This window comes from Schistocerca nitens, chromosome 6, assembly GCF_023898315.1.
Source record: "Schistocerca nitens isolate TAMUIC-IGC-003100 chromosome 6, iqSchNite1.1, whole genome shotgun sequence".
In the NCBI taxonomy this organism is placed as follows: Eukaryota; Metazoa; Arthropoda; class Insecta; order Orthoptera; family Acrididae; genus Schistocerca; species Schistocerca nitens.
Window position 1 is genome coordinate 370,726,544 of NC_064619.1, and position 24,474 is coordinate 370,751,017.

General features: G+C 43.6%; 1 protein-coding gene and 1 pseudogene across 1 annotated transcript in view; one reads left to right on the forward strand and one right to left on the reverse strand.

Moving 5' to 3' along the window:
• Positions 1–24,474, reverse strand: part of LOC126263052 (uncharacterized) — a 553,641-nt gene that overhangs the window by 269,029 nt on the left and 260,138 nt on the right. The gene's annotated exons all lie outside the window — the stretch shown is intronic.
• LOC126263764 (5S ribosomal RNA) lies at positions 8,736–8,853 on the forward strand (annotated as a pseudogene).

Sequence of the window (24,474 nt, forward strand, 5' to 3'; positions counted from 1 at the left end):
GACGATGCCATGCTGGTACGGGTATGGCAAGAATTCGATTACCGTATTGACGTCTGCCAGGTTACTCATGGTTCGCATATCGAAATATCGAATGTTTGTAAAAAAAACTTTCAGAGTTTCTCTTCAAAATGCAATATGTATGACATCTGTGCAATGTTTAGTTCTTGTGCAGTAAATAACACGGTAACAGGTACGTCAGTGGTCAGCAATGCTGTACCAGTTCATATGACATGTCTTTTCTGCCAGTTTCTGTCGGCATTGTTATTAAAATAGCGCTGGCAGCTTTTTCCATTTTCTGTAATAACGCATTATTTCAAAGCAATGCGAATTTTACGAATATATTAATTACTCGTTCTTTAAAAAAAGGTTTATTTAAAACCGAAAAATTTTAGCACTGCTACTATGGCTAATTGATATTTTAGTTTCTTACCCAGTTATTAATAATAAATAAAACGCCTGTTGTAACGGAGACCAAACATCGGTTATTCAGAACTAAAATACCAGTATCGGTTTTAACCGTCGGTTTTTCCCATTCCTAGCAAGCTGAGACTGCTGGAGGAGGAAGCGTTGAGTGGCGTAGCCGCACACATCGTTAGAGGAAATGGCATCGCACCGCTCGCTTCTACCCGCAAGGACGCTTTCGCACGTGGGGTTGCGTAATTTCAGACACGTTCCCTAAGACGTTTATGGTTTTTGTTTTTAACTGTAGATGTTTGTAATAATAAAAAATACGGTGTAGTGTTTTGTTAAAAACGTGTGATTGTTTTTAGTGTTTTTGTTGCAATTCGGAACAGACAATGAAAGTAACTGTGACTTCGAAACACCTGCTAGAAAAACCTTTTCCCATGAGAACTCCTCAAGAAAAACTAGAAGTGGTTAGAAAAGGTACGCCGAAACCACGATTAACAAACCTAGTTGCAGCGCTTAAGGGCGAAAAAGAACGTTACACTAGACTTTTTCTGTTTCGCAGTATTAAAGAAACGACATTCAGTCATTTTTTTCAGTTAAAATTGTTTGAGAACGACAGAGTTGACATTTTATTAAACGAACAGCACCGAAGTAATATTAGCCAGCACAGCAAACAAGTTAAAGGAACAGGTAAAATCTGGACAGACTCAGTGATGCAGTGTGCTATTTAGCTAAATAAGAGCTCCCATTTCGAGACATAATGAATCAGATGTTTCCATTAATAAAGGTAATTAGCCGGCCGAAGTGGCCGTGCGGTTAAATGCGCTGCAGTCTGGAACCGCAAGACCGCTACGGTCGCAGGTTCGAATCCTGCCTCGGGCGTGGATGTTTGTGATGTCCTTAGGTTAGTTAGGTTTAACTAGTTCTAAGTTCTAGGGGACTAATGACCTCAGCAGTTGAGTCCCATAGTGCTCAGAGCCATTTGAACCAATAAAGGTAATTACCTTGCTTACTACATGTTTTGATTAACTATGACGTTAGAGCACACTTGAATATACCTACAGTATTGCGAAGAACTTCCGCAACCAAGTAAAATAACGTTATTAATACTCTTTCTGAAGTAGTCAAGGAATCACTAAAACAGCAAATAAATTCGGTAGAATTTGTAGCCGTAATACTCGGAAGAAACTCCTGGCATGATGTGCAAATCGCAACTGTGAAAAAAACTTACGTTATGTTCACAGAGGCAATGAGAACGAAATATCCGTTGGTTTTACTCATTTCAGTGAAGACAGAATCGCTAATAGTTTGTTTGCTCATGTTGAACGCGGTTGACGAATTTGCCACTGCAGAGAAGCTGGTGGGCCAAACATATGATGGAGTATCAGTAATGAATGGTCGGTCATATTTAGGGCCTGCACAACGCAGAGCAATGTTCTGTCAAGATATCCGACGGCTCTCTTTACTCATGTATTAAATCTGGTTTTCCAACAAAGCATCTCTAATATAAAAGATTTACAATATTTTTGCAAACTCTGAGTGGTATTTCTTCATTTTTCCCGTTCTCTAAAAAAAGTTGGCATCACTTACCCCAACTAGGTGAAATTTCTCACCCACATTGGTCCACACATTAAAAAAAAAAAAACACAGGTATGGCTATTACTATTCTTTGGCAGTCTCATGGATAACAGTGATGACAGGGACAGCGGTGCAATGATGAAGCCTCAGGCTATTTTGGTTTTGCTGAAAAATTTTCAGTCAATTTTCTTGCAATTTGACAGGGAACACACTTTCTATATTTTTTGGAAACCCTCTGTGACTCAACACTGTGAGACAAATTGTAAACAGAGACTGAAGAGAATGCGTTCAGATGAAACAGAAGAGGACATTTATCGTCTTCTTTATTTTGAAACAGTTGATCACAGTTGCGTGACAGAACAAAGATTCTCTTCTTTCGACAAGCTGGAATTTTTTCTCCTGCTTTACCCCCAGACTTACAAAATTTACAAAATAAAATTTTCTGACCATGTTTTGGACTATGTTGCTTAGAACAATGAACTCATTGTACGGCACAGTTCATCCAAGTTCTCTTTAAAGAATGTTTATGAGGCGCTTACATGAGAGAGCATAGCCCGGTTTCAGGTTTCCGTGAAGTGTGTAAATTACCAGCTTTGATACTGACGGTTCCATGTTGTGCTCTTTCAGTGGAACGATCTTTCTTGCCACGTAAAAGAACAACACATATCTCAGAAGCACATAACCGTAGTAAAGACTGAATGACTACTTTCCACAGAGAAATACCCTTATCACTATGAAGAGCGAGCCCGACGCCTTAGAAAAAAAACTTTTAGTTGTCCAAGGAGTGAAGAATTGAAATGATGTACAAGTGACCTTTCTGTACGTAAATCTGCCAATTTATATTTTTTTCTCAAAATTAAATCTGCAGTTGTGAACAACGAGACTGGAAACAGCGCCATTTCTGTGGAGAGTATTTCAAAAATCGATGTAACGATTCACAGCTTGTGCACCATGCTACGTTATGTGTGACTTCCTTGATAGTGGAATAATTATTTTCAGTTTCAGCCGATGCTTGTGACCATCCTCGCCGTGTAGAGACTGGCGTAGCTGGCCACTATTCTGAAGATATGATTCTGTTCCCCTATTCCGGTGCCTGCAAAAAGTTTGAAAGGCACTAGCATGCTGCCCAAACAGTGATAAGGCTAAGATGGTAATTTTTTCACTGTTTGGAATTTTCAGAAAAGTCACAGTTTTTAGCTGTCAAAGTTTCAAAAATTTGCTGTTAAACCTCAGAAACTCCACAAACTACAATAACAATGTTCAAAAGCTCGTAATTACTTTTGGAATTTGTCTCTTTTAACACAAATCACAAGTTTTTGTAATTAATTCTTATTTCTCATTATGTTTTTAGAAACTAGGAAAATACACTACTGGCCTTTAAAATTGCTACACCAGGAAGATGACGTACTGCAGACGTGAAATTTAACCGACAGGAAGAAGATGCTGTGATATGCAAATGATTAGCTTTTCAGAGCATTCACACAAGGTTGGCGCCAGTGGCGACACCTACAACGTACCGACATGAGGAAAGTTTCCATCAGATTTCTCATTCACAGCAGCAGTTGACCAACGTTGCCTGGTGAAACGTTGTTGTGATGCCTCGTGTAAGGAGGAGAAATGCGTACCATCACGTTTCCGACGTTGATAAAGGTCGGATTGTAGCCTATCGTGATTGCAGTTTATCGAATCGCGACATTGCTGCTCGCGTTGGTCGAGATCCAATGACTGTTAGCAGAATATGGAATCGGTGGGTTCAGGAGGGTAATACGGAACGCCGTGCTGGATCCCAACGGCCTCGTATCACTAGCAGTCGACATGACAGGCATCTTATCCGCATGGCTATAACGGATCGTGCAGCCACGTCTCGATCCCTGAGTCAACAGAGGGGGACGTTTGCAAGACAACAACCATCTGCACGAACAGTTCGACGACGGTTGCAGCAGAATGGACTATCAGCTCGGAGACCATAGCTGCGGTTACCCTTGAAGCTGCATCACAGACAGGAGCGCCTGCGATGGTGTACTCAACGACGAACCTGGGTGCACGAATGGCAAAACGTCATTTTTTCGGATGAATCCAGGTTCTGTTTACAGCATCGTGATGAACGCACATTGGAAGCATGATTGGTCATCGCCATACTGGCGTATCACCCGGCGTGATGGTATGGGGTGCCATTGGTCACACGTCTCGGTCACCCCTTGTTCGCATTGACGGCAATTTGACCAGTGGACGTTACATTTCAGATGTGTTACGACCCGCGGCTCTACCCTTCATTCGATCCCTGCGAAATCCTACATTTCAGCAGGATAATGCACGACCGCATGTTGCAGTTCCTGTACGGGCCTTTCTGGATACAGAAAATGTTCGACTGCTGCCCTGGCCAGCACATTCTCCAGATCTCTCACCAATTGAAAACGTCTGGTCAATGGTGGCCGAGCAACTGGCTCGTCACAATACGCCAGTCACTATTCTTGATGAACTGTGGTATAGGCGTCTCAAGGCCGTTATTACGGCCAGAGGTGTTTGTTCTGGGTACTGATTTCTCAGGATCTATGCACCCAAACTGCGTGAAAATGTAATCACATGTCAGTTCTAGTATAATATATTACCCGTTTATCATCTGCATTTCTTCTTGGTGTACCATTTTTAATGGCCAGTAGTGTATTATCAAATGTTTAAACCCTATTTTTGATATGTTGTTGCAACAAATTGCAACTGTCGATCTATAAACCGCTAATTTTAAAAGTAGGTGCAAATTCTCAAAGTGTGAGTATCGTATTTTTCTTTTATTTTCAAAATGGTGTTATTTGCTAAAAGAATTGGCCATTCGGTATACTCATTGACTAAATGAACTGAAAATGTTTTCGCAGTTAAAAAAACGCACTTGAAGTTTGCCATGGAAACGTAATTACAAATTTGAGTAACAAATTGCAGAAAAAAGTACTGGTGGCTGACACTAGACTTTCTTTTCAAATCAATTTTGCCAATGTTATTACTCATGCACAAAACAGCAAGCGTATTACTTAACGGCAACAAAAAATAGTTTAAATGGCTCCGAGAACTATGGGACTTAACATCTGAGGTCATCAGTCCCCTACAACTTAGAACTAGTTAAACCTAACTAACCTAAGAACATCACATACCTCCATGCCCGAGGCAGGATTCCAACCCCGAACGTAGCGGTCGCGTGGCTCCAGACTGAAGCGCCTAGAACCGCTCGGCCACATCGGCCGGCTAACGGGAACAGATCAGAATTGGAATTAATAGACAATTACCATACGGCAATGAATTACAAGGTGCCGCTGAAGCAACAGCGTTGCGAAGAATTCTCCAGATCGTTGCGGAGGCTGGAGGCAGTTGAGGCGCGAGTACATCGCGACAAGAAGAGCTGAATGCAGCATTGTCGGAGCTTTTGCATCACAAAACAGTAGGTCACAGCAGAGCGTGTGACCTGTTGTCCATTCGTGGTAGCCAAAGAGGCCAATAAAGGCCAGAAGGCTGTTTTTGAAAAGGTTATTAAGAACTGAAAAAACAGAAAAACAGACTCGTTGCCCGAAACATCGTTCGGTCAGTTTCTTACAGTTTGTTGCAATCGTTACGATACATGATCGCTGAGCGATGTTCTCACTTCTTTGTGACATTTTTTACCATAGCAGATGACCGTCACGAGATACAAGTTGTCAGCACACCCTCTGTTGTGACTTGGCAAGACAGCCAAGTCACTATGAGAGGAAGCCGAAAGGCACGCGCTTAAGCTCACGCAGGCTGGCGTGAGGTCTGGAACAGTTAAGCGAATTTTTAGTAGCAAATAAAGTACGTAGTTGATGTAATACTTAACTTTAATCCATAAGTGGAGAACATCGCTCTTGTTAGACATTATTACACTGAATATAAACTGGTAATGGCGCCTTGCTAGGTCGTAGCAAATGACGTAGCTGAAGGCTAAGCTAACTATCGTCTCGGCAAATGAGAGCGTATTTGTCAGTGAACCATTGCTATTAACGTCGGCTGTACAACTGGGCGAGTGCCAGGACTTCTCTCTAGACCTGCCGTGTGGTGGCGCTCGGTCTGCTATCACTCACAGTGGCGACACGCGGGTCCGACGTATACTACCGGACCGCGGCCGATTTAAAGGCTACCACCTAGCAAGTGTGGTGTCTGGCGGTGACACCACACCCTCAGCGCCGCCCTTCCCACGGTTGTCTACTTGCTTCACCCCACACACCGGATAATCAGTTTGGTGACCAGGAGTACAGACCACCAGATTTGTTCACTGTAGAGTACGTGGTATGAATATAAGTTGTTTCAGAGCATCACCAAATTGAGGATCTCTTGAAAACGTGTCGTTTTAGCTAACATTTGTTATAATAAAGTAACGTATAACTACATATAAGTAGATAAAGGCTTACTGTATTTGACATTTTTAGTGTTATAACGTATGTGCTATGAAAGTGTACCGTTTCAAAGACACGTCACAGTGATGATCTATCAAAAGCGAGTCGTTTTGAAACAATGTAACCCAGTTAAGTATTAAATAATGACAGTTGATCAAATAATGACAGTTGTAGATACAGTCTTAGGCAGTGTATACCATACCCGGAGGCCTAATTGCCACGTCGAAGCTCAGTTGGTAAAAAAAATCTGCGCGATAGCACAGAGTAGAACTGACTAGTCATCTGACTGCCACTACTGTGGAACGGTTGACACTGCTATACACCGAACTGTAGGTTGCTCCAAAATTGCAGGACCATGGAAATGGATAAAGTTTAACTCGGCGGGATTGGTATTAACGAATGTTAACGAAACAGACACCAAGAAAACAACGTACATGGACGTCGAAGAGTTTCGGGCGCCCAAGATCAGTACATTGGCACGATTTACATTGTTTCATTCTACTACGTCATTCACGAAAAACAAGAAATTCTCAATAATAATTGGATAAGAGGGCAGTTTTTATTGTTTATCCATCCTGCGTAAAAGCAGCAGGGGAAAACGTGGAAAAAAGCTCGACAAAAAGAGGAATGGTGACAAAGTAACCATCGCCAAATACAACGAGTACTTGAGGTTTATCTCATACGTACTACTTTTAAATGCAAATTTAGACATGTAAAGAATTAAATAGATTCATATCTTAACTGTCTCTTAATTACGACAAGAAGAAAATTTTGTGTTTTATATTTTTAACTGTATTGCGGTCCAGCCACAAAACACCGCTGTGATACAGTGAACTTCCATTCAAGAAGAAAGGATTTAATCACTTATATGGAAGAAATGAATTTATTTTCACTACAGAGGAAGTATAATTTTATTATGTAAGAATTTAGTTTAAGTTCAACAAGTTCCAGACGAAAAAAGAATTGAAAAAAGTTAAAAAACAAAAATGATGAAAAAATTATACGAGGCACATATTCTGTCGTACTTTAAATTGCAAAGGAACCAGGCCGATGAAGGCGTTATTGGTGAGAGCAAGGAGGAGCTACAAGGGGAAGAGTTGACAGCTTCGCGAGCTATGGAGCGAAACGAAGTTCGCTTCCACCTCCATTCAAATTTTTTCACCTTCTGTTTTCTAAAGGATTCTGTGTCTTTCTTATTAATGTAACAGAAAATTACGTGCATTAGGCGATGTTATTCATTATAAATAATGTATTCGCTGCAATTCTTCTTGCAAAGGCCAACGACTGGAATGTTTCCCCAGTGGCCAGAACTCTAAACTAACTGCCAGTCTATGTCCGAAAGTAAACAGAAATAACACACTGAAAGTTTTAGCTATTTTTTGCTGTTATGAAACTTCGTGTAAAATGTATATACCAATCTCTTAATTTTATTGACTGCCTCATCTTTATATCTTCCCGGTAAACGTCTTTTTCAATTATGGTAAGCAGCTTAGATAAAAATCTCTTCGATTCTAATGAAATTAAGAAATGAATCTCGAGCTTGAAATCTATGTGATGAAGTACGTTGCTTCAGAGAGATGGTATTCATATTCAATGCAAGATTGAGAGCGTGGATAATATGTATGCGCAAACTGATTACATACTTTAACTATATTCATTCCAAAACCACAGATGTGATGAAGAGTCAATTGTGTTAACAAATAACTTCTATTAGTACCTATGTCAGATGGTTGAAGAGCATTATTCGCTGTATAACCCACCGACAAGCTTAGAATCTTCTTCGCGATTCCCTTCAGCTTTCTTCGACAATGGTCAACAGAGTTAACGCAGTTACTTTATGGCAGTCCATTTTGGTAAAGAAACTGTGCCGCTGGGGGGCACTGAGTTCGCAGATCACGATGAGGAGCACGTTCCGTGGGGTGAAGCGTGTCGTTTCGGACTGTGCTGCAAACCCGCGATGGACACCACGTCTGGAGGGCTTCGCCATGACAGACACGCCCCATGTGAGAACGGCTTTACCGTGTGTGGCGGAGGGTACTTTTTGTGCCATCGTCACATCCCCTTTTCCTGTTCCAGTCTCGTATGGTTGGCGGGAAGAACAATTGCTCGGAATATTAACAGTAGGCCATACCGCGATGCAGAGTGCCTCTCTTGCACCGTCTGCCACTGGAGCTTATTGGATATCTCCGTGACGCTTTCGGTTACCAACTGAATCTGTAACAGACTGTGCTGTTCTTCTTTGGCCTTTTTCTATTTCCTTTATCAATCCTATCTAGTGTGGATCCCAGACTGACGAGCAATCTTTCGAGTGTTGGTCGAACGATAGTTTTGTAAGCTATTACCTTTGTTGATGGAGCCAACGACCTTGCCGCAGCAATAACGCTGGTTTCCGTCAGATCACCGAAGTTAAGCGTTGTCGGGCTGGGCTAGCAATTGGATGGTTGACCATCCGGTCTGCCGAGCGCTGTTGGCCAGCGGGGTGCACTCGGCCCTTGTGAGGCAAACAGGAGCTACTTGATTGAGAAGTAGCGGCTCCGGTCTCGGAAACTGACATACGACCGGGAGAGCGGTGTGCTGACCACATGCCCCTCCATATCCGCATCCAGTGACGCCTGTGGCCTGAGGATGACACGGCGGCCGGTCGGTACCATTGGGTCTTCATGGCCTGTTCGGGCGGAGTTTAGTTTCTTTTTACTTACTTTGTTGATGGATTCTTCCAATGAATCTCAGTCTGTCGTCTGCCTTACCCGAGATTAATTTTATGTCATCGTTCCATTTTAAATCGCTCCGTACGCGTACTCACAGATATTGTATGAAAATAGCAGTTTCCAGTCGTGTGATAAATATAAATAAAAGGTAAATGTTCTATTCTTCATAAATGCCACAGACTGCTTTAAAATTTGCAGGCAACATTGCATTCGAATGTTCCCGTGTTTTTATATACCCACAGGACAAACGTAACAGCAACACACAATAATAAACACTGATCACGCCCGACAGCGTGCTTCTTGACAGCTGCCGTTTCGTTTTCTATCTTACAGTCATTTTAAACCATTAAATTGTCTCTGCCGTATATATTCTATTTTTCAACAAAAATTGTATGCAGAGCTACGTGCTGTTTTGTTTTCTTGTTCGCATTCGGTTTTAACAGAAAACAGAAAAGTTATATTTACGGTTTATTGGATTATTATTATTAGAATAATACTACGGAGTCTGAATAGTCCGAAACTTGGTAATCCTATCTGTGGTGTCACCGCCAGACACCACACTTGCTAGGTGGTAGCTTAAATCGGCCGCGGTCCATTAGTACATGTCGGACCCGCGTGTCGCCACTGTCAGGATCGCAGACCGAGCGCCACCACAAGGCAGGTCTCGAGAGACGTACTAGCACTCGCCCCAGTTGTACGGACGACATTGCTAGCGACTACACGTACGAAGCCTTTCTCTCATTTGCCGAGAGACAGACAGAATAGCCTTCAGCTAAGTCCATGGCTACGACCTAGCAAGGCGCCATTAACCATATCTGGAGAGAGTCTCACTTGTATTATCAAGAGAAATGTACCACAAAGAATTAAAGTTAAGTATACGAGAAGCTCCGTTCTTTTCTTTATAGCTTTCATCACGTATCCTGTTTCAGACTTAACGCAAGACGGCTTGAGTTGACGCGTGCCCTTTCGGCTACCTCCCTTGTGTCTAGACTGTCTTGTCTAGACACAGCACTATCCATTAGCAGATTAAAACTATACGAAATACTGTCATCGAAGCTACTATTGGAAGCAGCTAGAGGAGTCTCTTATACCCCGTATTCCAATGATCGCAAAGACATTTAATAAACAATTGTCAAGATCAGGTAGGGGGAAAGGAAGGAGATGGACTGAGAGAGGGGAGGTGATGGACAGAGAGAGAGCAGGAGCAGGTGATGGTTAAAGAGTGATGGGAGGAGTTGGACGGTGAGAGGGGGGGGGGGGGGGTAGAGGAGATAATCGACAGAGGAGAGGAGAGAAAGTAGAGATAGACAAAGATAGAGGAGGGGCGGGGGGGGGATAAGGACTCTGCTGGTCTTACTGCATTTCGCTGCAGTTTTCCAGCGTTGCGACTTCTCTGCATGTACACCATCACCCCCGATAAGCATCATGGAACTTCCGACGTTGTCTACGGGGCCACCTATATATACAATAGAATATAGTGGTCCTGTAATACTCCCTTGGGACAAGCTCGATTAGTTGTTACGTCTGAAGACTTCTCTCTGTTCAGAATGACATGTTATGTTGTTTGCTAGAAACTCTTCAGTCCAATCACACAGTGGGTCTGATATTCTGTACTCTCGTATTTTGTCCACTAGGCGGCAGCCAGTTCGGAACTGTATGAACAACTTCTGGAAGTCAAAGAACACGACATCTACTTGGGCGCCGGTACCTACTGCTGGGTCTTGTGAACGAACAGAGCCAGCCATCTGAGTTTCACTTCAGCTTTGTTTTCGGAACCATTGCTGTTTTATACAAAGGAGATTTCTGGTGTTCAGAAATGTCACAGTAATCGTAAATACATCATAAAAATATGGAATGAGGGTCAGTGGCCAGTCGAACTGTTGTATACATATATACCATCAGCCGTTATTTTGAACACATTTTTTAGTTTTACTAGTTACAACGCCTTAGCGCCGTCCTCTGCAGACCCCAGTACATCGAACGTTCGGAATATTCTAGTCGTATATGCGCGTAATAGAGCAACCACCGTAATAACTGGATTCCGCAGAAGTCTTTTGAGCGGCGTATGCTCTCCACACACGCAACATCCTGGTAAAAACTAATAAACAAATAGAACACTGTGGACGATTTCGTATCACGATTATTCGACATGGAAACAGAAAGACGACTATCGTTTGGAAGTATGTAACGAAAGTTCAACAGTAGTTTGAAAAGGATTCATATATACTTTCTAAGCTTGACGGAACCACAACCGTTACATACTCAGGCTATGCTTGTTTGGGAAATGACTAGAGGAAAAAAACGTTCAGTATCCCTTAGCCCACGAGCAAATAAGTTTTGCAATAATTTTCTGGCTAAAACGACATGGCAGTTTTCTACCTCCACTGCGGCATCAGACTTGGCTCTACATCTTTCTCTTTTCCACGGACGACCTATGCTGCTACGAGAGATGTATTGTGTAGGTATCCGCGCATGCCAGAGGTAATTAAATAAGAACAGCTATGCAACTTATGTATGTATTACTTACGGATCAGGAACTTCCCGCTGTAATGCCGGTGGACTCGCATTCGGGAGGACGACGGTTCAATCCCGTCTCCGGTCATCCTGATTTAGGTTTTCCGTGATTTCCCTAAATCGCTTCAGGTAAATGCCGGAGGGTTCCTTTGAAAGGGCACGGCCGATTTCCTTCCCCATCCTTCACTTACCCGAGCTTGCGCTCCGTCCCTAATGACCTCGTTGTCGACGGGACGTTAAACACTAATCTCCTCCTCCTCCTCAGGTGGTATACTATGTAGTATCCATTGCAATGTCGACATATTTATGTAATTTTTGCCTGATTACTCCATCTCTGTTATAATGAATACAATCCTTGTCGACGAAGATATTAAATCGCCGGTATGAATATGTCACCCAACGGTGTTTTGTCACTACACTTTGTTGATGAATACTCTTGTCCGGACGTACCAGCGAGCAGTATGCAATTTTGGCGCCTATCGTAATTGTACATATTATTCTATACTATTGGAAGGGTTACTGACTAACGGCTCGTTAACTGTAACCACTGCATGATGATAAGTAATCATTAAGAAATAAGGTGAATTAACGAGTCTTCAAGTATTTTTAACACATTACTTTGAACCTATTGTTACTAATCTGTTTCTTGTTTAAGTATCTTGTAGCAGATTTTCAGTTGTTGTGTCCAATAATACAGACGACCTATGCTGCTGCAAGAGATGTATTGTGTAGGTATCCTCGCATGCCAGAGGACACCACACGTAGATATCGTAATGTAGGAGGGCTTACAACAAGCATATTTGATGGGTGGCTGTATGTCAATAAGGAAGGAAAAACGAAATAAGCATTTCATGCTGAGATTGGTTCATGCAGTTTCCAAGTCTCCACCTGGAAGAAGATGATGCTCCAAACAGATCCTGGTACGAAAGGACTACAGTCGCTCATGAATCTCGGCACACGGAGTGCCTTGTGCAGAATTCGTAGCAAACGGGATTAGCTGCAGCTTAGGTACGCGCGAGGCCAACGAGTCACCTGGCGCCGCTCTACAAACGAGCGGTTGTCCAGTGGGCGCCACGTCACGTGCTGTTGCGTAAACACCGACCGACTGAGACAGAGCCACTGCGCAGCTCTGCTGCTTCGTATCTCAGTGACAGCCTTGGCTACATCGATCGTGAAGTACACCAGAAGGAAAGGGAAAATAAAATTTTAACAGATGTGGCGCAGAAACCCCCAAATTTGCTTGCGTCACCGACAGAAGACATCAAAGACAATGATTCCACGAGCCCGCCGGCCTCTATGGCTGAGCGGTTCTAGGCGGGTTTTTCCCGACACCATGTGTCTTTGTGACACCATGTGTCTTATATTATACTAATTGTCTCAGCATCATCCAAGTCGCTTCGGAAGTTTTACACGTTAATAAGAATAACCCTGTATGTCCTAAATTAGTGTCTTATAAACGTGAGGCCGGCCGCTGTGACCGAGCGATTCTAGGCGCTTCAGTCCGGAACCGCGCTGCTGCTACGGTCGCAGATTCGAATCCTGCCTCGGGCATGGATGTGTGTTATGTCCTTAGGTTAGTTGGGTTTAAGTAGTTCTAAGTCTAGGGGACTGATGACCTCAGATGTTAAGTCCCATAGTGCTTAGAGCCATTTGAACCATTCCACGAGCCGCGGTATGAACGGAGTAAGTTCTACGTATCGTCAGGAAAAGCTGAAGCCATTAAAACTGTGTATGAATAGCTGAAATTAAGATCTCTTGTTTTCGGTAACATTATGGGCCAGTAAACATAGTAGATACATCAGTACGTCGTCGATGAGCAGAATTTGTATTACTCAGGGAGCATATTTTGACTGCCTGTGGAATACTGGATCGTCTTTCAGAAAACTGCCAGTACCCTGGGCGTGAATTGTCAGCCGTGTACCACTGTTGGCGCCAGTAGTCCAAGGAATGTGCACTTACTCATCGCCTTGGGTTCGAGGGCTGTGGCATGCATGTCATACTCGGGCCGCTGCATAAGACTAATTCATATTAGGGCAAATGTTAGACCTGAGCGTCAGTCAGGATGATCGCAACCCTTTGTTGGAAGGTGAGATTAGTACTGCGGCAGCCGTAATTTTAGGGATGAATGGCACCAAGGTCTGTCTGTGTAATGCTGTGAGTGGATTTTTCCTTGTCCTCTGTGATGAGTGTTGGCGGCGCGGAGTCATCCAGAGAGCGCAAGTTAACGTACTGTACCACGCAACGATATCTGAGTTCGAGTTTGGGCATCATGATGTATCTGAACCACAAGCAAAAAGGACGGAACACCTCTGTTATTTGTCGATGGAACGCGAAACTAAACAGGTTACGTTCGGATCATTCTGTTGCGTTTCCTACATCAATAGCGACATGTGGTTTTTTTTCCCATCCAACGTTCTACACCTGATGCTCGCTAACCCTCTGGGCAAGCACGAGTACTATAGTCCGATCCGCGAACGATGGCGGTTCGCGCATGTTGAGGCACTGACGGGGATTGCATTATTGACGATTCCAAGCGACAGTTGCGGTAAGCGCATGAGCGTGCTTTCCGTTTGAAGACAGCATATATCCGGCAAATTATGTCTCCCGCTTACATGCAGAATTTATCACTTACCACGACAATCAGCGATGACAACTCCCAGCAAAACTCGCTACGATCACGTTTAATGCTCGCATTAGCTATGGCATTCATATCAGAGCGCTCAGAACATACTGAACGCCCATTGGCTGTCGGAGCATATGTGATGTAGGTGCGCAGAACAAGCCTAAACTCGAGAGCCATCGTTCATGACTCCTGCTATAGCTCCGCCCCTGTCCGCTTATTGAGCCCATCTACAACTACATACATACTCCACAAGCGACACACCGTGCATGGCGGAGGACACCCTGTGCCCATACTTACCACTACTGATTCACTCGCAAATGGAGCGAGGAAGAAACGACTATCTGTACGCCTCCGTAAGAGCTATAATTTCTCTTAGCTTGTCTTCGCAATTATTACGAGAAATGTTCGTTGCTGGCAGTAGAATCTTCAGCAGCCAACTGCAAATGACGGCCCTCTAATTTTCTGCTGCGCGGGGCAGCCGCGTGGTCTCAGGCGCTTTGTCACGGTTCGCGCGACTCCCCCTCCCCCCCCCCCCCCTTCGGAGGTTCGAGTGCTCCTTCTGGCATGGGTGTGTGTGTTGTCCTTAGCGTAAGTCAGTTTAAGTTAGATTAAGAAGTGTGTAAGCTTAGGGACCGATGACCTCAGCAGTTTGGTCCCATAAGACCTTACCACAAATTTCTAAATTTTCTAATTTTCTCATCTTCATCTACATCTACATGGATACTCTTACGTGCCTGGCAGACGGTTCATCAAACCATCTTCACCATAATTCCCTATTATTCCGCTCTCGAACAGCGCATGGAAAAAAACGAACACTTACATCTTTCCGCGCGAGCTCTGATTTCTCTTATTTTATTATGATAATCGTTTTTCCCTGTTTAGTTCTGCTTCAACGAATATTTTTGCATTCGGAGGAGAAAATTGCTGACTGAAATTTCGTGAGGAGATCCCGACGCAACGAGAAACTCCTTTGTTTTCATGATGTCCACCCCAAATCCTATATCATGTCCGTGACACTCTCTCCCATATTTCTCGATAATATACAACGTGCTGCCCTTTTTCGAGCTTTCTCGGTGTACTCCATTAACCCTGTCTGTTAAGAATCCAAAACTGCGCAGCAGTACTTCAGAAGAGGAAGGACAAGCGTACTGTAGGCAGTCTCTTTAGTTGATCCGCTGCATGTTCTAAGTATTCGCCTTCCCCACAACATTATCTGTGTTCTTCCCAGTTTAAGATGTTCTTAATTGTAATTCCTTGGTATTTAGTTGAATTTACAGCCATTAGATTCGATTGCTTTATCATGTAAACGAAGTTGAACGCATTCCTTTTAGCACTCATGTGGATGACCTCACAGTTTTTATTATTTAGGGTCAATTGCCAATTTTCGCTCCATACAGATATTTACCTGCATCGTTTTGCAATATGTTTTGATCTTCTGATGACTTTGCTGGACGGTAAATGACAGCATCATCTGCAAATTACCTAAGACGGCTGCTCAGATCATTTATAAAGATAAGGAATAGCAGAGGGGCTATAACACTACCTCTGTGAACGACAGAAATCACTTCTGTTTTACTCGAGGACTTTGCGTTAGTTACTACGAACTGTGACCTCTCTGACAGGAAATCACGAATCCAGTCGCATAATTGAGACAACATTCCATAAGCACGCAGTTCGATGACAAGTCATTTGTGACGCACGGTGTCAAAAGTCTTCTGGAAATCTAAAAATACGGAATCAATTTGAAATTGTTAGTCGATAGCACTCAACACTTCGAGTGAGTAAAGAGCTAGTTGTCTTTAAGAAGAACGATGTGTTCTAAATGCGCGCTGACTGTGTGTCAATATACCGTTCTCCCTCCACACCCCTCAGCGGCATTCCTGACGAAACCCTTGTCTCTGATGAACAGTTACCGTTCAGGACAAAGTACTGGGTTCTGTTACTTAAGAGGTCTTTGCGCCACACATATACGAGGTGTGGCTAGAAAAAAACCGGACTAGTACTGGTGAAATAATAAAACGAATGCAATAAGGCTGAAAGTCGCGTGGCCTGTCACGTGACTCTCGCTCCGCCTACTGCTCGAGTTTCATCTGCCTCCTGCACTCAGTCTGCCCGTGGCGTCTGTTTTAAGTAGTTGACGTTTTGTCTGTGCGTCGGAAAATGTTGAGTGTACAGAAAGAACGGCGTGTTAACATCAAATTTTGTTTCAAACTAGGAAAATCTGCAAGTGAAACGTTTGTAATGTTACAACAAGTGTACGGCGATGATTGTTTATCGCGAACACAAGTGTTTGAGTGGTTTAAACGATTTAAAGATGGCCGCGAAGACACCAGTGATGACACTCGTACTGGCAGACCATTGTCAGCAAAAACTGATGCAAACATTGAAGAAATCGGTAAACTTGTTCGACACTTTCCTTGTCAACTCCTGTTAACTCAGACACTGCTCTGATTGTTAAACGGCGATCTTGTCGAACAAGTTTACCGATTTTTTCAATGTTTGCATCAGTTTTTGCTGACAATGGTCTGCCAGTGCGAGTGTCATCACTGGTGTCTTCGCGGCCATCTTTAAATCGTTTAAACCACTCAAACACTTGTGTTCGCGATAAACAATCATCGCCGTACACTTGTTGTAACATTACAAACGTTTCACTTGCAGATTTTCCTAGTTTGAAACAAAATTTGATGTTAACACGCTGTTCTTTCTGTACACTCAACATTTTCCGACGCACAGACAAAACGTCTACTACTTAAAACAGACGCCACGGGCAGACTGAGTGCAGGATGCAGATGAAACTCGAGCAGTAGGCGGAGCGAGAGTCACGTGACAGGCCACGCGACTTTCAGCCGTATTGCATTCGTTTTATTGTTTCACCAGTACTAGTCCGGTTTTTTTCTAGCCACACCTCGTATCTCAGAATGTAACTTTCTGCAGTGGGGCGCTGTGCCAAACCCTTTGCAGAAATCTAGGAATACGGAATCTGATTGTTGCCCATCTGGGATATACGAGGATGCCGCGGTCTCCATCAGCAGTTTCATTAGCCGACAAGTCACAGCAGCAGTGGAAACAGCGCCATTGGTACTATCTCTCAAGCTCAGACGTCTCACTAATCGTCACCAAGCACCACTCCGAGACTGTACCGTAGCTAGGGAATGCTATACGAGTACTGAATTTCTTCTCCACGAGAATCTGCTCATGTGTGTGCAGCCCTGTCACTCTGAACATAACTCAGTGTTCAACCTGTACAACACAGGAACGAAACTTCCCCAAAGTGGGACCATTGCTATAATTTTTCATTGGTGTATACTTCCGTTAATGACAAGGCAGTACCTATACGTTACAGTTTATGTTTTTCGACACAAGGACTGTTGTTTCATTTTATTCCAGTTGTGGTAAGTTACTATGGGACCAAGCTGCTCAGGTCTTTGGTCCCTAGAGCTACACACTACTTCATCTAACTTTAACTGACGCTAAGGACAACATACACACCCGTGCCCGAGGGAGATCTCGAACCTCCGACGGGAGGAGCAGCGCGAACCGTGGCAAGGCGCCAGAGACCGCGCGGCGTAAGGACTGTTAAAGTGCGGTGCAATCGATACACAATTTTTCGTCAAATTTTTTCACGATGAGAAGGCATGTACTCACGCCGCGTTTAATATAAATTTGGCGAGTTTCAACAACATTCACTTCTTAAGCACACATTTCCAGTACTTCTTCCTATGAAAGAACTGTAAGGGCTTCGAACTTTGGCTGAAGCTACAAAGCAGAGAAGTTAGTACCAGTATGGATCAAAATTTTACTAATCTTACCTGGCGCGAAGTGTAAACGACTTCGAAAGGAAAGTTATGAAACACCAACCTGCAAAGAAACAAACGAAATATTAGAATATGTCTTCATACAGGAGTATGTTTCCATTACATTTCACTAAGAATGTCAATTATTATCATAGTTAAAGAAGATAACGACAAAGGAGTTGAGTACGAGATTCGACCTAAGGTTAATGTTCTAAAGAAAATCTATTTGTAGATATTATTTCACTTATGACGGTTTGATAACACCACGGCTTTTGTAAATTTCAATGAAGAAAAGCTGCAACCATACTTAACTTTTTAATGAATGGTTTATTCCGCCCTGGCTAGTTTCGGCCCATGGCCGATCGTCAGACGGCAGCGACAGTTTATTGTGCAAATTTAACATTTTTGTCTTGAGGAACACACACGGGTTTGCATCATTGCTGTGGAGCATGTGCCCAACACGAGTCCGCCATCTTGTCTATCGTCAACCCCATGCTCAGAATGCTCCATATCAATGAACCAAACTCCCTATGCTGTAAAGTAGACATGGGCAGCCTTTGTTGATCTGCGGACCTCATTCCCAACTCGCGGGCTGCCTCGTCACGTGACGCTGGAGCAACATTCCTAACTCATAATGTCAAAACTATAGCGTCTGTGCCGTAAATGCATATGGTGCTATGCACCCATATAAATGACACCCCTTTCCCGACACGCCGCGCCATCAAACTGTGCCTCAAAGCACGCGTTTCTGAAACTGCACATTTTATGTTACTAATCTCCAGATGTTGAAATTTATTTAAGCGTCGTGAATATTATTTCCTTACTTACAATATTTTACAATAGCTACGTTAAAAACTTCCGTTACAAATTTCTGATCGAGCGAGGTGGCGCAGTGGTTAGCACACTGGACTCGCATTCGGGAGGACGACGGTTCAATCCCGTCTCCGGCCATCCTGATTTAGGTTTTCCGTGATTTCCCTAAATCGTTTCAGGCAAATGCCGGGATGGTTCCTTTGAAAGGGCACGGCCGATTTCCTTTCCAATCCTTCCCTAACCCGAGCTTGCGCTCCGTCTCTAATGACCTCGTTGTCGACGGGACGTTAAACACTAACCACCACCACCACAAATTTCTGCAACGCTTTTGATAAAACACAACGTTCAAGATGCGAAAACAAATGTAAACTTCTGAAGACGTGATGCCAGGCATCTTGAAATGTCATCATGGAAAAATTAACGCTAATAGTAAACGCAACTGGTTGTAGCTAATTCATTATAAATTACCTGCTGTTTCAACAGTTGCACCGATGTAACATGTCCACAATGGGCAAGACTTATTTCCTGATGTTAAAACGAAAAAAAAAAAAAAAACAGAAAAACAAAATACGGCGATGAAACTGGTAATCCCAGTCGACAAGCAATTAGGAGTAGCTTCGCAATTTTTGGCCACAGGTAGGTCATTACAGGTTAAAACGTATTGTGTTAATACCCACAAACACTATTAGCATGAATTTTTAACCCATTTATCCAAAAATACTTTTGATGACTGACCGTATAGGCATGAGCTGTTTCTGTAACACTAAATAAATTGAGCCATCACTTGTTTGTTCATTTTGAGAAGTTTAAAAGTCTCAATCGCTTGAGTTTAGCATATATCGGCAGTAACATACAAAAACCCGGCCGGAATACTGCGAACATCAGAAAGGCGAATATCTGAAAATGCTTCTCGGGCGGGATACAACACAAGCGCCATGATATCGCTCACGAATTTCTTCCGCGCGCCGGATTAAAACCAACTGCGGGCTAAATAACTAGTTAGCCAAAATAACCCAGTCAACAAAATGTGTGGCTGGGTGTAGTGTTTTCTTCAGTAACCAACATTTTAGGCAAGCGGACACACTTGAACATTATTGGATAATCTTCCCAAATACACTCCTGGAAATGGAAAAAAGAACACATTGACACCGGTGTGTCAGACCCACCATACTTGCTCCGGACACTGCGAGAGGGCTGTACAAGCAATGATCACACGCACGGCACAGCGGACACACCAGGAACCGCGGTGTTGGCCGTCGAATGGCGCTAGCTGCGCAGCATTTGTGCACCGCCGCCGTCAGTGTCAGCCAGTTTGCCGTGGCATAAGGAGCTCCATCGCAGTCTTTAACACTGGTAGCATGCCGCGACAGCGTGGACGTGAACCGTATGTGCAGTTGACGGACTCTGAGCGAGGGCGTATAGTGGGCATGCGGGAGGCCGGGTGGACGTACCGCCGAATTGCTCAACACGTGGGGCGTGAGGTCTCCACAGTACATCGATGTTGTCGCCAGTGGTCGGCGGAAGGTGCACGTGCCCGTCGACCTGGGACCGGACCGCTGCGACGCACGGATGCACGCCAAGACCGTAGGATCCTACGCAGTGCCGTAGGGGACCGCACCGCCACTTCCCAGCAAATTAGGGACACTGTTTCTCCTGGGGTATAGGCGAGGACCATTCGCAACCGTCTCCATGAAGCTGGGCTACGGTCCCGCACAACGTTAGGCCGTCTTCCGCTCACGCCCCAACATCGTGCAGCCCGCCTCCAGTGGTGTCGTGACAGGCGTGAATGGAGGGACGAATGGAGACGTGTCGTCTTCAGCGATGAGAGTCGCTTCTGCCTTGGTGCCAATGATGGTCGTATGCGTGTTTGGCGCCGTGCAGGTGAGCGCCACAATCAGGACTGCATACGACCGAGGCACACAGGGCCAACACCCGGCATCATGGTGTGGGGAACGATCTCCTACACTGGCCGTACACCACTTGTGATCGTCGAGGGGACACTGAATAGTGCACGGTACATCCAAACCGTCATCGAACCCATCGTTCTACCATTCCTAGACCGGCAAGGGAACTTGCTGTTCCAACAGGACAATGCACGTCCGCATGTATCCCGTGCCACCCAACGTGCTCTAGAAGGTGTAAGTCAACTACCCTGGCCAGCAAGATCTCCGGATCTGTCCCCCATTGAGCATGTTTGGGATTGGATGAAGCGTCGTCTCACGCGGTCTGCACGTCCAGCACGAACGCTGGCCCAACTGAGGCGCCAGGTGGAAATGGCATGGCAAGCCGTTCCACAGGACTACATCCAGCATCTCTACGATCGTCTCCATGGGAGAATAGCAGCCTGCATTGCTGCGGAAGGTGGATATACACTGTACTAGTGCCGACATTGTGCATGCTCTGTTGCCTGTGTCTATGTGCCTGTGGTTCTGTCAGTGTGATCATGTGATGTATCTGACCCCAGGAATGTGTCAATAAAGTTTCCCCTTCCTGGGACAATGAATTCACGGTGTTCTTATTTCAATTTCCAGGAGTGTATTATGTATAAATGGTATCACTCAGAATGCATCACAGGAATCACTAGGAACAGAACTTTACGGATTAGAGAATTGAACAGTGTCAGTGAAGCAATGGAACACTGAAGTGGACTATGACAACAGTGCAGGCTCAGTACGAGAGTGGCTAACAGTGGTCACGTGGACCATCAGCATCACGTAATAGGACAATAAAACCCCATAAAAATCGCGGCTGCTCCACATCTGTATTACTAAATGGCTAAAATAGTGACAGTCCTGTTGAGGTTGCCTATCTAGCGGCCACCAGGGGGACAATAATTTGATATTCGATCTTTCAGTAATTACTGGCCGAATTTAAAAACTGAAAATGCTGTCGTAACCTACGCATTAAGAGGTATAATCTTACGCTAAAGGTTTGATACAATAACACATGTATTATAGTTAGAAAATATGTAAATATCTTGAGGCAGTGTAACTCACGCCGCACAGATTACTCAGATTTTATTCATCCATTATTTGGAAACGAGAGCACTTAGCGACTTCCGACAAACATAACACACAATTTCAAACCTTGTCGAATTTTTTTCTCGCTGACACCCCTACAAAATAACGAAGGGAAAAAAGTTTATCGTTTACTATATTTTCGCCACTCATGCTCTATAGCTTCAGCATCAAGCGTAGCGTAATTTATTGCCTACTAGCGGAGAAACCCGGCGTCGTCCAGGTATTTGTTTATTGCCGTGCGTCCACGCCCGTATCACAAAAGTGTCTGCCTTGTGCTTCATGTTTATGACGTCATATGTCCTGGACTATGTGTCGTACAATTATTTAATATTCAGGTACATTCAGCAGCATATGTGGATACTGTCTGCGAAAATTACTGCGTAGCAAAGACGTAATAAATTAAAACATCGTCCAAGATGTGACAGTTTTTCATGCGTCTCATTGTTTATGATGTCATATCTCCTAACCTATCTGTCGTACAATAATATAATTTTGCACTTATATTTAGCTGTATATGTGCGTAGTATCTGCAAAATGTTGTCGCGAATGCAGTTGTTAGAAAAGAAATAATGAATTATAGCATTGTGTTTCATTCTGAGCTTTTACTGCATGAATAGCGGAAAAGTAGTAAGCGGTAAGCATTTTTCCTTTCATCATTCTGTAGAGGTTGTCAGCGAAAAAAAAATTCGCCGTTATTATTGTTATTATTATCGTTATTCGAAATTATGTGTGAAGTTTGTTGCAAGTCGCTAAGTGCTATCATTCTCAAATACTGGTTGAATGAAGCCTGGGAATTCACGCGTCGCTGGCTACGCTCTCTTTCACCCCCATCCAATCCTTTTGTTAGGTAGGTGGTTCTTGCCTCAACAGCGCTTGTCGCCTGACAGTAAGATGTATGTGTACCAAATTTCGTTGAAATGGCTCCAGTGGTTTAGGAGGAGGTATGGAAAACACACACACACACCTATTTTTATAATACGTATGCATTAACACTAAGTTTTCTCGCAATACATTTTCCAAACAGTATCCACATAAATGATCTACCATTGAACATACCTGTAAAATTATATCATTGTACTATATATATTTCAATAGATATGGCGTCATAAGCTTTGAAATCCATGAAAATTTAGCTTTCCTTAAAACACAGTTTGATTCTTTAAAGAATTGGGATGGGTGGGTGGGGGAGGGGGGGTGGGGAATCGCATGAGCTGTGGGTATGTTATGTCTGTATTTATCTTATTTTCTCACCCTAGCACTTTCCGCAGCTTCTTCTAGGAAAGAAAAGTGAAAAGTTAACGGCTCGGCACCGGGAGACATTGATTTATAAGTAATCAGACACGTTTATTTCTCGACGAAGTCCTCCTCTACATCACTGCATTTTCTGAAACGTTTTTCTGAGAATGGCCACAGCCCCTTCAGGAGATGAAATTAATTTCGAGCGATTTAGTGCAGTAGCGCCGGCTTCGAATGCTGTTTTTTGTCTGGCGCGATTCTGTACACCCACATCTCTTCCACAGAACAAATCGGCGCACATAACCAATGGATTCTTTGTAAAACGATGCAAACACTATCAAAAATGTGTTTACGAGTGAATGCTGAAAGCGATCTCACAGAAAATTGTTCTATGCTAAATATACCGTTATCTTTCTCCCGACCTAGCTATGGTGTCGCTGTTTTATAGACTTTTTAACGGCCAATCGGTCAACAATATTTCAATATTTTCATCTGAAATGTCAGTTCTGGGCGTTTTCATGTCAATGATTGTCAAAAGAGCACAGGTCAATGACACTTACGTTTGAATTTAGCCCTGTTTCATTCAGAATTTTTGGAGCAGAGTCATTATAAACTTACAACCAGTTTACAGTATGAAATGCTTTAATCATTCATAAGGCATATGCAGGTGTTTGGTAATTTTTGACAAGGCCGTATATTCAGTGTTTCTACTTATATTACCAGTGTACTCTCATTTTAATTGGTTTAGATATATACGCTAACCCTTTAACTTTAGGATAATACGGTGGTTACCACATGCGATAGGTTACTTTGGTACATTAATCTTCGAGCTGTCAAAACTATGCAGTAGGTACTCAGGTTGTAAAAGCTTGAGAGACGACGTTTTTGTTATTGGATGGTTAAGCTACGATAGGGTAATTCCGGGAGGGATGGAGGACTAGGTGAGATGGACAAGCACGTTTGTTTCTAACTAATCCGTTTGAATACGCCACCGGCGGTCTTCCAGCAACGTGGGCGAGATAAGCGCGCCTTATGTTTTTAACCCGTTCTTTTTCCGCACGCTTTTTGTAGATAAACTGCGTAAATGTGAATTCAGGTACGTGGAAGTTTTCTCTTCACCTCCAATAAAAGTTTTCCATACCAGCATCATGTTGCATAGCCTCACTAGCGTCCAGTATTCGTTCACTCGCGTACCTTCGATTCTAGTTGTAACAGGGTGATAATGACAGCCTGGTCCATCCCTCCCGAAAACCCGGGAGAGGTGGACCACTAGACTGGCCAAACTGTTCAGTATTGTTATGCAAAAGTGTGGTTTGGAGCACCACTTTCAACTATTATAACTTCAAAAATAAAACTACAAAGATCATAAGTAAAATTAGCGCTTTC